The sequence below is a fragment of the Bison bison genome, unplaced genomic scaffold (assembly GCF_000754665.1).
Source record: "Bison bison bison isolate TAMUID 2011002044 unplaced genomic scaffold, Bison_UMD1.0 scf7180017864254, whole genome shotgun sequence".
NCBI classification, from domain to species: Eukaryota; Metazoa; Chordata; class Mammalia; order Artiodactyla; family Bovidae; genus Bison; species Bison bison.
This window is the reverse complement of record NW_011494826.1, coordinates 10,172,780-10,191,358: the sequence shown is the minus strand read 5'-3', so window position 1 is coordinate 10,191,358 and position 18,579 is coordinate 10,172,780. Positions and strand designations below refer to the sequence as shown.

Below are 18,579 nucleotides of genomic sequence, written 5' to 3'. Positions count from 1 at the left end.
GGCCGCCACCCCGACCTCGGACGAGAGGTAGCGTCCGAGGACTTAATGAGAACTTAAGGGGCACAAAATTTCAGTTAAGCAAGAGGAATAAGTTCTAACCAGCAGATCATTGGTTGAATAGCTCACGGATGTCTGGCCCTTGGCAGAGGAGCCCTGAAAACAGAGTGGAGGGATGCCTCAAAGTGTCTCAGAAAGACACCTCTCCCGCCACAGGACGCCTGGTTGGAGGTTGCCAATGCAGACCGGTGCACAGATGCTGATGTGAAATGAAAATATCTCCTTCCATATCAATAAACAAGAAATGTCACAGCTGTCAGCAATTTCTGGCCTCCAAATATGAATGAGGGCTCCAAAAACTGATTCAGAGTATGCGGCCACCGCCCATAGTGATTGCTGTGGAGCTGGGGGATGAAGGAAGGTGAGCAGGGAAACAGGACCAGACCAGATAGCTGAAGTGCATGAGAAAGGAATGAATTCAGCAAGCCCAGAGGCTCGCATCTTCCCATACACAGAATGCTGAATTCCTTAACTTGATAACCTGATCTTTGATGTTTAGACCGCCTGCTCCCTTTGTTGCAAACTTGTATATAACCTGAGTCCCCTCCTGCCTCCTTGGAGCAGTTTTCTCAGAGCTACTGAGATGCTGTCTGCCTGACTCAGAGTCCTAAACATTCCCACCAAATAAAATAACTCTCTACTTTCAGGTTGTGACTGTATTTTTTAGTCCACACTGGGCTGAGGCATAGGTAGCCCGGGTGCTGCTCAGGGCTTGGGGAAGAGAAGGAACACCTGGCTCTTTGTTAGAAGACCCCACAGCAAGAGTTACACTTGATAGCATAGCATCTTTGCAAAGAAAATATTGTTAAGCAGTTGATCTCTGATTAAAAAAAAAAAAAAAAGCCCAATTAGTGAGCAAACTATGTCCATTAAAAGATGAACCATGGCCTTTACATCCTTGGGAACCAGGTTCCTCTAAAGTTGACCTTATCACACTGAAGCTGGGAGTGATGCCTTTATGGACTAAGGATTGTCAAAAGGATATGACAACAAAATACAAGACTGTCACATCCTAAAATACACCCCAAAGAAGAACCATAATGGGAAAATGGCAGCCCTAACTGTAGGAAGAAAAACTGTATCACATTTCTGTAAATCTACATCTATATTGGAAATTTACTGGAAACTTGACTTGCTGCCAGTATGGAAAGTTAAAAACCTTTCATAATAACAGAAAACATTGTCATTAAACCAGACATTCCTTGTTATGCTGCTCATTTTCTCCCAGACAGTATATGAATGTCACAACAAAAATCATATTGGTAAAGGTTTTTGAGGCATCATGAAAACATGGGGATTCAAAGGCCAGAATGGCAACCCACTCCAGTACACTTGCTTAGAAAATTCCATGGACAGAGGAGCCTGGTAGGCTACAGTCCACAGGGTCGCAAAGAGTTGGACATGACTGAGTAACTTCACTTCACTTCACTTCACTACTACTCATGGTCAAACAAAAATCCACAGAAGTCCTAGAACAATTTCAACCAGTGATATTGCCAGAGTCAGCCTGGAACTAAAATGCCTGGACATATGGGAAGCACAGATAGGATAGCATGTGGACTGAAAGCACAATATAAGCTATGTAAATGGCTCTGTCAGTTCAGTTCAGTTCAGTCGCTCAGTCGTGTCCGACTCTTTGCGACCCCATGAATCGCAGCACGCCAGGCCTCCCTGTCCATCACCAACTCCCGGAGTTCACTGTACCTGGACATAAAAATTGCTCAGAGATGCTCAGAGATTCTAAACTGCTCACAGATAAAGATTACTATTAAAATTTATTACTCCCTATGTATTTTCCTAATGGAGATGAAGAGGAACAACCATAAGATTTGTAAGATAAAAACATGTGCCCACCTAGCACACCTGCTATTATATTTGTCTATCCTCACTGGACAGGTAGAACCTCACATGTTCTTTGATGTGAATAAAAGATAAAATTAGCCAGGATTTATATTCTCTGTTCTCAAGCACAGCAATACCATACGTGTTATCTTTGTCAAAGGCATAAATATATTACTCATTCTCCAACTAAACTCTGTTAGAAAAATTACTACTTAAAGGATTTCAACCCTGAATATTCATTGTAAGGACTGATGCTGAAGCTGAAGCCCCAGTACTCTGGCTACCTGATGGGAAGAACCAACTCACTGAAAAAGACCCTAATGCTGGGAAAGATTGAGGGCAGGAGGAGAAGGGGGCAACAGAGGATGAGATGGTTGGATGTCATCACTGACTCATTGGATATGAGTTTGAGAAAACTCAGGGAGATACTGAAGGACAAGGAAGCCTGGCATGCTGCAGTCCACAGGGTCACAAAGAGTTAGACATGACTTAGTGACTGAACAACAACAAATCAGTTAAGTAGATTGGATATGCCAAATTTAGAGGAACTGGCAGTTTGCATACTAGCAAAATCTTTGTAATTTGAAGGATTCATTCTTTTTTTTACTGCATATTTCCCAGGTTATCTTAAAGTGTTTGCAAATTTAATTTCTTTTATTTAAAAGAAAAATGAAGGAGTGTGGTCAAGATAGTGGAGTAGGAGAACCCTGAGTTCACCTTCTTCCACAGGCACACCAAAATTATAACTACTTACAGAGAAACTATTAATGAGAAAGACCTGGGGACTAGTAGAAATGATCTCTTACAACTAAAGATATAAAGAAGGAACCACAATGAGAGGGTAGGAGGGGCAGAGACATGGTCTAGCCAGGCTTCATAGCCCTAGGGTGGGCAACTCACAAATGAGAAGACAATTACAATTGCAGAGGCTCACCCCAAGGAACACAGGGTCTGAATCCCACATCAAGCTCCCCAGCCTGAGGGTTCTACACCAGGAAGAGGAGTCACCAGAATGCCTGATGCTGCAGGCCAATGGGGCTTACTTTCTGGAGACCCACAGGGTTGTTTGAAATAGAGTCCACTTTTAAAGGGAGAACACAAAAGCTCATATACACCAGAAGTCAGGACAGAAGTAGTAATTCAAAAGAAGCCTGGGTCAGTCCCACCAACTGCTATTGGAAAGCTTCCTGGAAAGATAGGAGGCAACTGGAGCTCACCCTGGGGACAGAGACGTTGGCAGTATCCACTCTGGGGAATCATCTACCACGAGGACATTGTGCTGGCAAGTGCCATTTTGGAATCCTCCCTCTAGCTTATTAGTACCAGGACTAGGCCCACCCACCAGCCTGTTGGCATCAGTACTGGATCAAACAACTACCAGGCAAAGATTCAGCCCCACCTATGAAGTGGAATACTACTCGGCCATAAAAAAGAATGAAATCTTGCCATTTTCAAAAATGTGGATGGACCTAGAAGATATTATGCTAAGTGAAGTAAGTCACACAAGAGAAAGACAAATACTATATTATTTCATTTACATGTGGAATCTAAGAAACAAAACACATGAACAAACATAACCAAATAGAAACAGAGTTATAGATACAGAGAACAAAAGCGTGGTTGCCAGAGGGAAGGGGGTGGGCAGAAGATAGAAATAGGTGAGGGAGATTAGGAGGTACAGAGTTCTAGATGCAAAATAAATGACTCATGGCATGAAATGTACAGTGTGGAGAATATAATCAATAATTACATAATATTTTTGAATGGCTACAGACAGTAATTAGACTTATTGTGGTGATAATTTTGAAATGTATAGCAATATACAATCACTATGTTGTGTATAATAACAGGAACTAACCTAGAGTTGTAGGCCAATTATACTTCAAAAGCAAACTCATGGAGAAAGAGATCAGAAATGTGATTACCAGAGGCAGGGTGGGAGGAGGGGGGATTGGATGAAGGCTGTCAAAAGGTACAAACTTCCAGTTATAAGATAAATAAGTACTAGGGATGAAATGTACCACATGAGAAACATAATTAACACTTGTATGTTATATATGAAAGTTGTTAAGATAGTAAATCCTGAGAGTTCTCATCATAATAAAAAAATTTCTTTCTATTTCTTTAAACTATATGAGATAATGGATGTTTGCTAAGCGTTCTGTGGTAATCCTTTTATGATGTATACGAGTCAAATAATTATGCCATACACCTTACATTTATACAATGCTATATGTCAATTTTATCTCAATAAAACTGGAACCAAAAAAATTAAAAATATGAGTCAGTTCTAGAAATCTGCTGTATGACTATTGTACCTGAAGTCAACAATAATATATCAAACACTTAAAAATTTGTTGGGATTCCCAGGTGGCTCAGTAGTAAAGAATCCTCCTGCCGAGATGGAGTTTGATCCCTGGGTTGGGAAGATCGCCTGGAAAAGGAAATGACAACCCACTCCAGTATTCTTGCCCAAAAAATCCCATGGACACAGGAGCACGGCAGGCTATAGTCCATAGGGTTGCAAAGAGTAGGACACAACTGAGGGACTGAACATGCATGTGAAAATTTGTTAAGAGGGTAAATCTCATGTTAAGTGTTCTTTCCACAATAAAATAAAATACAAAAGTAATTGAATTGCCAAAGAATTCTAACTAATATCAGGGTTAGTCAAGACCCCAAGTCCAGAACTCTAAAGTGTGGGACAGATACCTTGCCACAATCATCAGATACTAGACTTGGGGATTTAAATTCCACACACTCTTGCTCAAAACTAAGCAGAAGAAGGAAATGGAACTATAAAAAGAAACATGAATCAGATTTTTGGTCAGCTCTATGGTGACATTAAGGCACGACAGCGGACCGATTCAATTCACAAACTTCCCTTTGGGAACAATACTAACGAGTGGAGAACCAGTGAATTTCCTCCCTACAAGTCAGTGTAATATCCTGACCCTTATACCTAACACAGTACAATCACACTTGGCCCTTTTCATAGCAAAAAAGGGAAAGGAAACACTCAGAATCACTTTAGTTTTGAATCTGCAGAACATTCCATACGTTCATATTCAATGCATGCTCCTTGAAAAAACAAACAGTACAACATGGTAAATCAACTATACTCCAATATAAAATAAAAATTAAAAAAAAAAAACAGTGGGACAACAGTATATAAAGTGTAGAATATTATAAAGTCTTTCCTCCCCTCTTTGCTATGTATCCCTATACTTTGCTATCACTTTAATATGTACCTTCCCAGTGTGGTGTGCACACACACTCACATGCACATGTACACACACAGTATTTGAAATAAATGGTATTATCCTAACCACACCATTCTTCAATTTGTTTTCCTTACTTAAAATTTGTATACATGGACCTTAGTTTTTCTAATGACTGCCTAGTATTACATATGACTAAGTAATCACTCACTGAGGGAATACTTTTTATTTTATCTCCATTCTTATTTCCATTTTTAAAATTTTTATTTAAAAGTAATGCACATTACTTGTTTTAGAAATTCAGACTGTGCAGAAAGTACCTAAAATGAGAAACAAAAATCTCCCACCACCAGCCCCACCACTCCCACTAATTAAACATTACTCAGAGGTTTAACTAACAGTTTGTAAGTTCTACTGTGATTACCACTTGAAAACTGTATGTAATATATTTATGCCTCTTTTTCTTGATTTATCAACTATATACTATCTACTGACTCTTCGTGATGAAAAATTAGGAAAAATAGTACATTCACACATGGATGGAAATGAAACACAGCATTTGGCTATTGAACAACCTCCCCCGCATTGCAGGTGGATTCTTTACCAACTGACTATGAAGGAAGCCCACTGAACAATCTCAGCCTGCTGCTAATCATGATTCATCTTCTGTGGTAATACACCTTGGTGGCTACAAATAACATTTTAATTATAGAAATATAGTGGTTTAGTAATAAATTGGACTTAGATAAACTTCCCCAGGAGACAGAATACCTCAGTTCTCATTTCATGGCCCTGCTGCTGATTAACTTTGTGACTGTAAACATATTATGTAACCTTGTGGTGCCCTAGTTTCTTATCTCTTCCAACAGGAAAAACTGTATCTTACAGGTCTGCAAGAAGATCAAATTAAATCATGCCTTTGAAAATGCCTTGTAAACCAGGGAGGTATCATTAGCACCTCTTTAGCCACCTCTGTCATTCCTGGAGCTGATGAAGGGCAAACAAGGCTGAGAGTGAGGCAGACAGGTCAGGTTGCAAGGCCAGGAATCCTAACCTTGCCCTTTGGCTTCTCAGGTTTCAGCCCCTAAGACGTCTGATGGCAAGGGGGTGCCGGTGGGAACAGAAGTTGAAGCACCAATTGGGTTAGCAGGATTTGTTTTGTATCCCAAAGATAAAAAGTCTTAAAGCTAAACCAGAAGCTGGAAGCAGGAGAAATAGATGCCTGGTGCATTAGTATATGGATAGATGTGCCCACTCCTTCAGCCTAGAACAGGATTTAAGTGCTTGACATGGGGATGGGGAGTGGGATGTGTGTAGATATCAGATGTCTCAAGTCTTGAGACAGTCCCTAGAACTGATCCTGGGACAGAAGAGCAGAGGAGAGAGAGGAGCTCCTCGCTGCAGACAGGTCAATGTTACTGCCTGAGCAACCACCACAGTTCCTGAGTTTGGGAGTCATATGGGAGAGCTCAGACCCAGAGCCCTCACGCTATGCTTTTGAAGCTAGCTGTCATTCTATAAAAACGGTCTCTGGTGCTAATTCACTTATAGACACGTGAGGAAAGTTCATTCTGTAATTAATTGAGACATTCCATAAAAATACTGCTAAACTCACAGCTATAGAGAACAAACTAGTGGTTATCAGGGAGGACAGAGAAGGGAGGAGGGGCAATATAAGGATAAGAGATAGAAAAAAAAGTATATTATGGGATTCTATGATATCATGTGTTGTGAAACTTTTGAAAAATGTAAAGCACAATAGAATGTAAATAATCTTTCATCCCATTAAAAAATAGAATGAAAATAATGCTACAGTGGGGAAAAAAAACAAAAAAGAATACAGTTGCTAGAGGTCCTTTGAGGAGGGTAGCACATCACAGCTCTACAGAGTACCCCCTTGCTGTGAGACTGATTTTGTCAGACTACACGTTTGTTCCTGGTGGTCCTGTAGAATACTCATTAACCAAGCTAACGCATTATCAAATCCTATAATTGCTTCACATTCCTGCACTTTTAAAAATGAACTAAAATATTTTAAACAAATGCAAGACCCAAGTCATTTCATCCCCACTTACTTCAGTATGGAAACAGTGTCAGACTTTATTTTTCTGGGCTCCAAAATCACTACAGATGGTGACTGCAGCCTTGAAATTAAAAGACGCTTACTCCTTGGAAGGAAAGTTATGACCAACCTAGATAGTATATTCAAAAGCAGAGACATTACTTTGCCAGCAAAGTTTCGTCTAGTCAAGGCTATGGTTTTTCCTGTGGTCATGTATGGATGTGAGAGTTGGACTGTGAAGAAGGCTGAGCGCCGAAGAATTAATGCTTTTGAACTGTGGTGTTGGAGAAGACTCTTGAGAGTCCCTTGGACTGCAAGGAGATCCAACCAGTCCATTCTGAAGGAGATCAGCCCTGGCATTTCTTTGGAAGGAATGATGCTAAAGCTGAAACTCCAGTACTTTGGCCACCTCATGCGAAGAGTTGACTCATTGGAAAAGACTCTGATGCTGGGAGGGATTGGGGGCAAGAGGAGAAGGGGACGATAGAGGGTGAGATGGCTGGATGGCATCACTGACTCAATGGACGTGAGTCTGGGTGAACTCCGGGAGTTGGTGATGGACAGGGAGGCCTGGTGTGCTTCGATTCATGGGGTCGCAAAGAGTCGGACACGACTGAGCGACTGATCTGATCTCAAAAACACTATATACACTTTCTTACATATCCACAATATTATGTTTTGTATTTTTTAGTTTCCATAATTTAGGTTAATGAGAAATTAATGCTTTCTTAGGATGCCCTAAGAAAATCAAGTTTCTGAATCTGATGCACAGTGAACTCACTAAGGTAAAATGCCTTACGTAAATGTCTCTTCCAGCAGTCACCAGAACCCCTCTGTCTGAACGTGATTTTAATGAGTGGACTACAATAACCAGGGTCCCTCACCTCTAACATGCACAAGTCTATTCAGACTTGTGTACACATGCACAAATGATGCACACACACACATGACTAAGGGGAAAATGAAGTGACCTCTTCTACACAGTATAGTAATTGGTCACTGTAGCAATACTGGTAGGCTATCAAGATAAGTAGGGATGCTACCTATACAGAGAGCACAAAATCTATGCTGGCTTGGAAAAGGGTAAATGAGAACATCAGAGAGCTAGGAAAGTACCGGCTTGTTGGGAAGGGAACTGAAAACACAAGCCCCTACCAACAGAAGAAGTATTTCATTCCAGGATGAAGTTCTGCTGGTTCTACCTCATCCCTTCTATCCTGGTGTATAAGACTCTCATTAACCTCCCCTTGCCTTCCCTATCATAGCCAGTAGCCTCCTCCGGACTCGTGGGTCCCTAGGGTAGAAACTTCATAGGAAGTCCTCTTTCCCATCCTTCCTCTCCATCTTTCTTACTTCCACACCTCCCCCACAAATGCCTGTTCCACTAACTTTAAGAACACACTTGTTTGGCCTAAAGCATATTCAGCACATAGCACAGTGTGTCTGGTTTACAACAAATTCACACGTTGGAATCCTAATGCCCACTGATGTGATGGTGTTAGAAGGTGGGGCCTTTGGACAGTGATTGGGTCATGAGAGTGGATAAACAGGATTAGTGCTCTCATAAAGGAGAGCCCGCTGAGCTTCCTAGCCTCTGCTATCATGTGAGAACACAGTGAGGAAGGGCCAGCTATGAACCAGAAAGAGGGTCCTCACCAGAACACAACCATGCTCTTGATGTTGGACTTTAAAGCCTCCAGAAATGTGAGAAAAACATTTCTGTTGTTTATATGCCATTTGATTTGTGGTATTTTGTTATAATAGTCCAAACAGACTAAAATAACCTGCTAAGAAATATGGGTTGGGTAAATGGATGATGAGTGGTTTAAATGAAAGGGTAATACTTCAAGACCTACGTGAGTTTTGATGGAACTCTATTATGACATGGAAAGACTATTCACCAAAATGAGTAACCAGTCATAACAAGCGGCTAATCACCCAAAAGATTATAAAAGTGAGAATGTTACATACACACCTTCCCCACCACCATCACCAACCAGCAAGCATAGAAGGGAGGAAAATGTCAGAATGGAAAGATGATGGGCACTTGGCTCGGACAAATTTTGACTCCACCATTCTCTAGTTGGGAGACTTATATGGACAGCAGTGCACCAGGCAACAGGCTGAGGTCTGCTGTGGGGCTGGTTCCTCTGTTCAACAAATGCTTTTCGAATATCTACTATGTGCCAGGCAGAGGACCAGGTACGGGAGACATAACAGTGAGCAAACAAAGGCAGTCCCCCATTCTCATGGAGCAGAGAGCCTAAGAAGTCAGTTGGAGGCAGCTGTTAATCAAATAATGTCACTAATGAAAATAAAGTTACATAGTGAGACATTAGCACATATAACAGATGGACTCATCTGGACTTGGGGTGCTATGAGTGCCCTGGGGGAGAGTGGCTCCAGAGTCTATTTAGGATTAATTAGGTAAAGGAATGGTGAGGAAAACCATTCCAAATAAGGCACCTGTGCTTACAAAGGCTGTGATCAAAGTCGCAAACAATGCAAGTTCAGTGTGGCTTCCTGTTAGAGTGCCTGAGCTAGGGGTGGAGGGGAGGGTGGAGACTCAGTCAGATTTCTATTCTGAAAAGTCCAGTGCATTTTAACAGGACCCCTGGGAGGCTGGGGCAGCCACAAGCAGAGCACTCTGTGGGTTCTGGGACCCCAGCTGCACCCCATCGATATGAGGACAGGTAGGCTGCCTTAACAGAACATTGGGAAGCAGGGACTGATGGACCTAAGAGACTGAATCCTCCAGCATCTGCACTAGGAAGAGGCTCACTGATACGTGTGTGTGATCAAGCAGAGGGAGAATGCAGTAAAATCCCTAACTTCTAACTAGCAATGGGTCTAGATTAGGGTCAGCAAACTACAACCCAAGAGCCAAATCCAGCCAGCACCTATTTCTGGGCAGCCCACAAGTTAAGAATAGTTTTCACATTTTTAAATGGCTGAAAAAAAAATCAAAAGAAGATGAATATTTTGTACTAGGTGAAAATTACATGAAATTCACATTTCAGTGTCTATAAATAAAGTTTTATGGGAAAACAATCATGCTCATTTATTTACTATCGTCCATGGCTGCTTTCACAACACAGCAGCAGAGCCAATAACTGCCACCAACACTAGGGTAGTGCTGCAAAGCTAAAATTATTTACTATCTGGCCCCTTATAGAACAAGGTTGTCCGTTCTTGGGCTAGTCAGAAGAGCCTATAAATCTGAGCGTGTGGTCAGACAACTGACAAATGAGCTTTAGTGGGAACAAGTGCAAAGTAATGCACATTGGGATAAAAATATACAAACTATTTATAAAATGAAGACAAGGCTCTGAGCTATGAGTTCACAGCTCAGAACTAAGCACAATGGCAAAGACTAAAGGCAGCTAGAGTAACAGTGTGTGAATTTCCTGCCCCAGACTATAAGAATCAGTACACAATGGATGGGGTTGGCTGTCTGATGACATCCCTGGGTAGAGGCCTGGGGAATGATTTCAGGACAACTAAGCTAAAATTCAACCTAGAAGAAAGGCTACATTATTTTGCACTTTCACTTAAAAGTTATATACAGACATAGATAATGACAGTCTGCATATAATCTCCAGAAGAAATTGGTGATAAAGATTTAGAATGTGTGGTATTACTACTGGGCTACTGGGGGATGGGTTATCATCAAGACTTTGTCTTGTTTAACTTTATAGCCCCAGTCCCTAGTTCAATGACTGGCATATGATAAGCGTTCAAACAATATTTGTTGAATAAAAGGAGAGAAGGAAGGAAGAAAAGGAAGATGAGAAGGAAGGAGGGAAGGAGAGGAAGAGAGAGAGGATTAAGGAGGGAAAGAAGGAGGGAAACTGGATAGAACCTATAGAATTTGAAGGCTGAACAGGAGTTGGACACCCTCCAAGAATGGGGAAGAACATCCCAGTGGGAAAACAGAAGAATAAGAGGCCGGGAGAGACAATAAGGCTTGGAAAATATATCACAATAAAACTCCCTGTCACCTTTGCTCTATCTCCAAGGTAACTTGGTTTCTCCTACCACCGGCCCTGTGAAGGGGCCAGGGCCACAGGAGAGGTGTGTCCTCCAGGACAATTAAGGTATCAGCCACACAGTAATTTCCTCAGGCTCTCCGGGCAGTAGGGCATACACTGATTTATTCAGCCTGATACTCAGGGGTAGTTACCACACCTGCAAAGCTGATAGAATTGACCTGGGACCTTGGCGGCTCTAGCAGGGTCATTGGGGGCCCTACCTCGTGTGGCCGCCTCCCTCTTGGACACCTCTGACCTCTTCCATTTCAAGGTAACAGGATTCACGTCGGGAGAGTTCCCAGAGAACACCCAGCCCCGTGTGCTGCAGGCCCAAAAGGAACAAGATGCCTTTCTCAGGTAAGATACTCTACCTGCCAAACACTCAGCCAGGGCTCCAGAATCCAAATGTTCAGGGTTCTGGAATCTATTCTCACTGCGAGGGAAACTCATCCTAGTAATGTGAAAGTCCTAGGCCCTGGGAATCCCCTCTGTCCCAAGCCAACCAGGACAGTTGGTCACCTGCCAGATGGATTCCTCATTTAATACACTGGGCTGGTTGGGGAGGAAGAAATTTCCCTCTGTCCCTCTTGAATTCATGTGGCTGGACTTAAAATTAATTGAAAACAAGAAACAAATTTAAATTCATGCCCATGGAAGACCCATAGAATGAGACCAAAGAAGTAGCCAAAGTAGGCAGACTTTATACTGTTTTCTCTTTGGCTACACTGGGTCTTCGTTGCTGTACCCAGGCTTTTTCTACCTGTGGTCGCTAAGCCATGTCCACCTCTTTGCAACCCCGTGGACTGAAACCCACCAGGTTCCTCTGTCTATGGGAATTCCCAGGCAAGAATTCTGGAGTGGACTGCCACTTTCTTCTGTAGGAGGATCTTCCCCACCCAAGGATCAAACCTGGGTCTCCTGCTTGGCAGGCAGATTCTTTACTGCTGAGCCACCTAGGAAGCCCCTCTAATTGCAGCGGCAGGGCCTATTTTTCCTTGCTTTGTGCAGCCTTCTCCTTGCAGTAGCTTCTCTTGTTGGGGAGCACAGGCTCTAGGTGCACGTGCTTCAGGAGTTGCAGCACACAGGCTCACGCCATATATGGCTCATGAGCTCGAGAGTGTGGGGTCAGTAGCTGTGGTACACAGGCTTATTTGCCCCACAGCATGTGGAATCTTCCTGGACCAGGGATCAAAACCATGTCCCCTGCACTGGCAGGCAGATTCTTAATCATTGGACCACCACTGGAAGGACTGGTGCTGAAGCTGAAGCTTCAATACTTTGGGCACCTGATGCAAAGAACAGACTCATTGGAAAAGACAGTGATGCTTGGAAATACTGAGAACAAAAGGAGAAGCGGGTGACAAAGGATGAGATGGTTGGATGGCATCACTGACTCAGTGGACATGTGTGTGTGTGTGTGTGTGTGTGTGCGCGCGCGTGTTAGTAGCTTAGTCATGTCTGACTCTTTGCAACCCCATGGACTATAGCCTGCCAGGATCCTCTGTCCATGAAATTCTCCAGGTAAGAATACTGGAGTGGGTTGCCATTTCCTTCTCCAGGGGATCTTCTTGAACCCACGTCTCCTGCACTGCAGGCAGATTCTTTACCATCCGAGTTTGACCAAACTCCAAGAGATACTGGAGGACTGGGAAGCCTGGCATGCTGCAGTTCACGGGGTTACAAAGAGATGGACACAACTTAGCAACTGAACAACAACAACAACAACCAGGGAAGTCCATATTTCATACTTTTTAGACAAACTTTTTTGTGAGGAATTGACAGGACAAAGAAACTTAGGTTCTGGGTGCCCAATTCACGAAGAATCAAAACAGAGTTTTGGCTTGGAGTAGTAAGCTAAAGAAGTAGTGAAGGTTTGTTTACCTAGACTTCTCAGTTCCAATTCCCTATCTTTGGTGATAAGGTGTCCTTGTATCTGCAGATATAGGGAGTGTAAGTTTCACAAGAAGAGATTATTTCCGGCTTTCAGGAAGACAGAAGGTTCAGACTGCCTCTTCTTCAATTGGCCATAACTTTGATTCAAAATAAATAATATGCCATCGAGGCATATTTTTGGGGTGGCCTACCCAACAGGCTTCTTGTTCCATTGTTCACAGACCTCATGTGGGCCTGCTCCAGAGAAACTGCTGCCTCCCAGAATGTGCAGAGTGGCTCCTTCTGGATCAGGGAAGGGACAGCATGGGCCGGTTGGGTCACTGGGAATAGAAAAGGGGTTCCCGAGGAAACTCAACTATTGGAAACTTGGATCTAGGACTCTCATTTTTTATCTGGTGTCTCTATGTGTTTCTGTGTAAACAATGAGGATGAAACAGTACTTGGTATCAGGGCAAACCTTCAACATTTACAATGTTTGAAGATAGGGAAGAACTTTCAGGAAGGCTGCCTGAAACATTCTTTGTGAGTAAGCAGAATGTGAGTTATTAAAATATAACTAACAAAGAGGAATATATAACTTTGTTGGTCAGTATAAAACAGTTGTAATAATTACAGTAATTTATATCTAATGACCATGTAGCATAGTGATTATGAGGCATTACTGTGTCATGTAAATCATACACAAAGATCTTTGTGATTAGGGTACTAAATTCTGCTCAGTCATGTGTGCACTTGTGGCCAGCTTAAAACCATTAAAAGTAATTTAGGTTGGCTTAGTCTGGTTTTTTTGCTTCAGGGAATACAGAGAGTGAAATAGTAGGTGAACTTGTTTCATTTGATTCAGCAAGGACCAATATAAAGATACTTAAAAAAAAATAAACGCCATCTTTATTTGCAAAAGAATTCTGGGAAAAAGTCAAAGCACTTTGTAGATTTTAATCTAATCAATCCTCACAATAACCCCAGGAGGGAGTTCTTACACAACAGCTTTCTTTGTTTAAAGCCACCAGTTGTCAGAGGCCACAAAAGAGTCCCTTTGTCTGCCATTGCTTCTTTGTCCCAGTTTAATTCATAAATGTTGTAACATTCTTTGAAATGAGTCTAGTATAAATACAAACTACTAGCATATTAACAATCTCTAGTCATTATGAGACATATTGACCTCCCTGGTAAGAATTTCTTACAAATGACTTTACACACTAGCTTGAAGACATAGAAATATTTGTTAGAAAGGAATTTAAAGTCATTGATGAACTCTCTATAACAAAAATATTTTCATCTATTAATTCCATGTATTTACAGTGTTTCTGCTCTGAGCACAATGTCAGCTACTAAGGGCACACAGAGCCTAGGAGAGAAATAAAGTAATTGTAACAGCGAAACATATGTGGTGGTGATCAAGAGGTCTAAGTGACTCAAAACATGTTTAATAAACCAAAAATGGAGTGTAGCAGTCCTAAGAAGGATATCAGATGACCAGCATTCGCCTGTACCCTTGGTTTGCAATTTGATTTAGATGGCGTGGTCTTTAATAGTTCTCACTAGCAAAGTAGGTTAAGTGGATGTTTTACATTCAAAATCTCACTGGATTCTTACAGTGTCGCTATGAAACAGGTAGGACAAATTTTATTTTCCACTATTAACACACAAGAAAATGAGCTCAGCAATAGTACACTACTAGAGATCACAGTAAATAGATGGCAAAATTAGAAGCTAAAACCAGGTTTTCCAAATTCCACCCTCATCTTCAAGTTTCCCCAGCCCAGCCACAACCTCCAAACTCCAGGACTGATGCACTTAGTTCTTTTTATATATATACTTTTTTTAAAGTTGATATGTTGTATTTTTATTTTTATTCAGTTCAAGAAATTTTTTTTTTTTTTTGGTAGAGCAGCATGCAGGATCTTAGTTCCCCAACCAGGGATCAAACCTGAACCTGCTCGCAGTGGAAGGGCAGAGTGGTGAGTCTCAACTACTGGACTAGAGGGGAATCCTATGCTTAGTTCTTAAATTACTGTCCCAGCTGGGACCTCCTATTCCCTTTCATTTCAGCCAGACATGATTAGAGAAATCCATAGGAATATTTAATTAAAAATTTTTTTAAAAAGACAGAAACAAAGATATGAAAACTACGAACTTGTTTGAAAGTAGGTTTGGCTCACAGGTTGGTGAAATGGTAGATGGTCTCTAGAGCCAGAGATCTCCTTTATCTCTTCCCTGGCCAAGAAGACAACTGCCTGTCCTCAGGTAATCTATTTCTGGTATTTCTTCTCCCCTGGAGGAGAGGTTAAACTGAATCTCCAGCCACTGTGTTACTGAGTAATCCATGGAAAGACGAAAGCATTAGCTTCACCAGAGTTGTGTATCACATCACTAACTCCTGTTCATACCCATCCAACAGCTTTCATCCCCTCCTAAAAAGGTAAGGGAACATATTCCAAAAACATCCTATAGGAACTTCCTACAGCCACATACTCCAACAGACAAAAGAGTTCTCAGGATGGGGAATATGCAGCATTTGAACCTGTCAACTAAGTAGATGAAGCACCTTTTCTACATTTCAATTAAAAAGAAAAAAAACTTTTTCCCCCTTCCATTCCCAAACAGGATTTCACAGGACAATGCAGAGGTCTCAAATTGTTGGCAAATCTTTAATGTATGAAACAGAGATCTCTCCTAATATATCCCAAGAAGCCTAGATATTTTTCTGCAGATTATTCCATTTTTATGCAGAAAGAAACCAAGAGGGATAGTGTAGAGTGATAGTTAAGAGCTTGAGCTCTGAAACCAAACTGATCTGAAATTGAGTTCCTGCTCTGTTTGCAGCACGACTCTGGCCAAGTTACCTAATCTCCCTGAGATTCTATGTCTCCATCTACTTAAAAAGTAGTAATCACTGGCATTGATAGAGTACTTACTGTGCTAGGAACTAGGTATGTTAAGTTTTACATGCTCTATATACATTATTCCTTATTAAGGCCCTGTGAAGCAGGTATGATTATCACTCCCACTTCATAGGTAAGAAAATTGAAGCACAAAGAGGTTAAACAGTTCGCCAGAGATTATATGACTCTAAGTGGTGAAACCAGGATGCAAACACAAGCAGTCTGATTCCCACATCCATGCTTTGTATCACTAGTGATTGTATCCTAATGATGCTGTAAGGATTAAATGAACTCAGGTAAATCAAATCCCTTGCCTAGTGCCTGGCACATAAACAAGCCTTAAGTAAATGTTAGCTGTAGTATTATTTTTAGCACTGTCATTTGTTCCAAGAGATATCTGGGCCAGAAAACAGGTTTTGACATAGGATATTTTGCATCTATTCCAGTTAACTGCCCTGAGATATGTGTCCTGAAATCGAATTGACTGGTCTCTGCTATTACCTAAACCATCTGTATGTTATAGGTTACCTGGTTGAGAGATAGGCTAAATGGTTGACAACTTTTTCCATTTGCCCAGGCAAAGTATTAAGAAGTATTAAGTCTCATATAAAAGAATGGCATACTGATCAAGAGCTAGAATACTTGCAGGAAGCACTCCACTCATAAATGGGTTATGTTTCAAAAGCTGATTATCTATTGTTATAAATCCTGAATATGTAGATATAAGGTTGAAAATGGTAGTTACCTTTCAAGACTAGTCACAGAAATCTATTTATTTAGCCCCCTTTAAAGTTCAGTGATAGAAATCATGCCACTAACTCAAGGCAGGCCTAGGAACAAGAGTCCATGTGATAAAAGAATAAGAAAGGTGTCTTTTCTGGAACAGAGGAAAGTTGATATTGACTATATTAGTCATCTATTGCTGTGTAACAACTTATCCCAAAACTTACCATATTTTAGCTCTTCCCAACAGTTTACTGTAAATATCAAAAACAAACAAAACACATGCTTTGCCTCATCTTGTTTTTAAAAACGTCTATCTCCATTCCTTAATGGAATCTCATTTGCAAAATTTTTAGTAAAGCGTGATCACATTCCTGAAATACTTTATTCATTTGTTATTTCTCATTAGTAGGATTTCAGGCAATATAACAAACTAAAAGTACTAACAACAAATAAACTACTCCCAATCTGGATGGATTAATATTAGAATTAAGGAAGCAACCTTCAGGAAAATTTCTTCCTTCTGTTGATAATGACCGAGGTCCCCTGGTTATTAAATACTCTGGGTCTAGGGAACTAGGGGATCGCTAATCCAGTTTTCCTAACCTGACTCCCATGACTGCAGTTCTGTAGGAATATCGTGGCCATTCAAAGGTGAGTTGCAACTGAGACATGCAAGATTCTAAAGTATCATCTGGATCTTCAGAGGAAAATGATGTTTATACGACTTTTTATTGTATTTTCTATAACTTAAAATGTGGTAATTTACATAGATTGTTGTTAAAATATATTTATAAACACTGGATTAATGGGAGTTTGCACTAGTCTTCTAACACTGCTGTTGTTTTAATCTTATTTGAGTGTGAAACCCATCTGAGAATACGATGAAGGCTAACAGACTTACTCAAGAAAATACATATATCCACAAAATTTTGCATGTAGTTTTAAGGCCTCCAAATCCCCTAAGACTCACCTGGAGAATCGCCAGAGAAGCAGAAGGTGGGGCTTATTGTCATTTCATTTTGTCATTAAAATTAGATCTAAATTAGCAGCTACTACTAAAAACTTAATTCTTTTTAAACCTTGCTGTTAAACAGAATCAACAGCCAGTACAGATACTTTTACAGTAAGTTTGCTACTTACAAACAAATTCCATTCTGCGAGCACGTTTGCAAGCAATTTGTTCCAACAAAGTTAGCCTAGGTACCCAACTAACACAATGGGCTCTATAGTTCAGTTCAGTTCAGTTTATTTCAGTTCAGTTGCTCAGTCGTGTCCGACTCTTTGCGACCCCATGAACCACAGCACGCCAGGCCTCCCTGTCCATCACCAACTCCCAGAGTTCACCCAGACTCACGTCCATCGAGTCAGTAATGCCATCCAGCCATCTCATCCTCTGTCGTCCCCTTCTCCTCCTGCCCCCAATCCCTCCCAGCATCAGAGTCTTTTCCAATGAGTCAACTCTTTGCATGAGGTGGCCAAAGTACTGGAGTTTCAGCTTTAGCATCATTCCTTCCAAAGAAATCCCAGGGCTGATCTCCTTCAGAACGGACTGGTTGGATCTCCTTGCAGTCCAAGGGACTCTCAAGAGTCTTCTCCAACACCACAGTTCAAAAGCATCAATTCTTTGGTGCTCAGCCTTCTTCACAGTCCAACTCTCACATCCATACATGACCACAGGAAAAACCATAGCCTTGACTAGATGAACCTTTGTTGGCAAAGTAATGTCTCTGCTTTTGAATATGCTATCTAGGTTGATCATAACTTTCCTTCCAAGGAGTAAGCGTCTTAATTTAATGGCTGCAGTCACCATCTGCAGTGATTTTGGAGCCCACAAAAATAAAGTTTGACACTGTTTCCACTGT

The 18,579-nt window shown here is 41.3% G+C and overlaps 1 pseudogene; it reads left to right on the top strand.

The window, feature by feature from the left end:
* The first annotated feature begins 368 nt into the window (after positions 1-368).
* Positions 369-18,579, top strand: part of LOC104994268 — a 20,248-nt pseudogene continuing 2,037 nt past the window's right edge.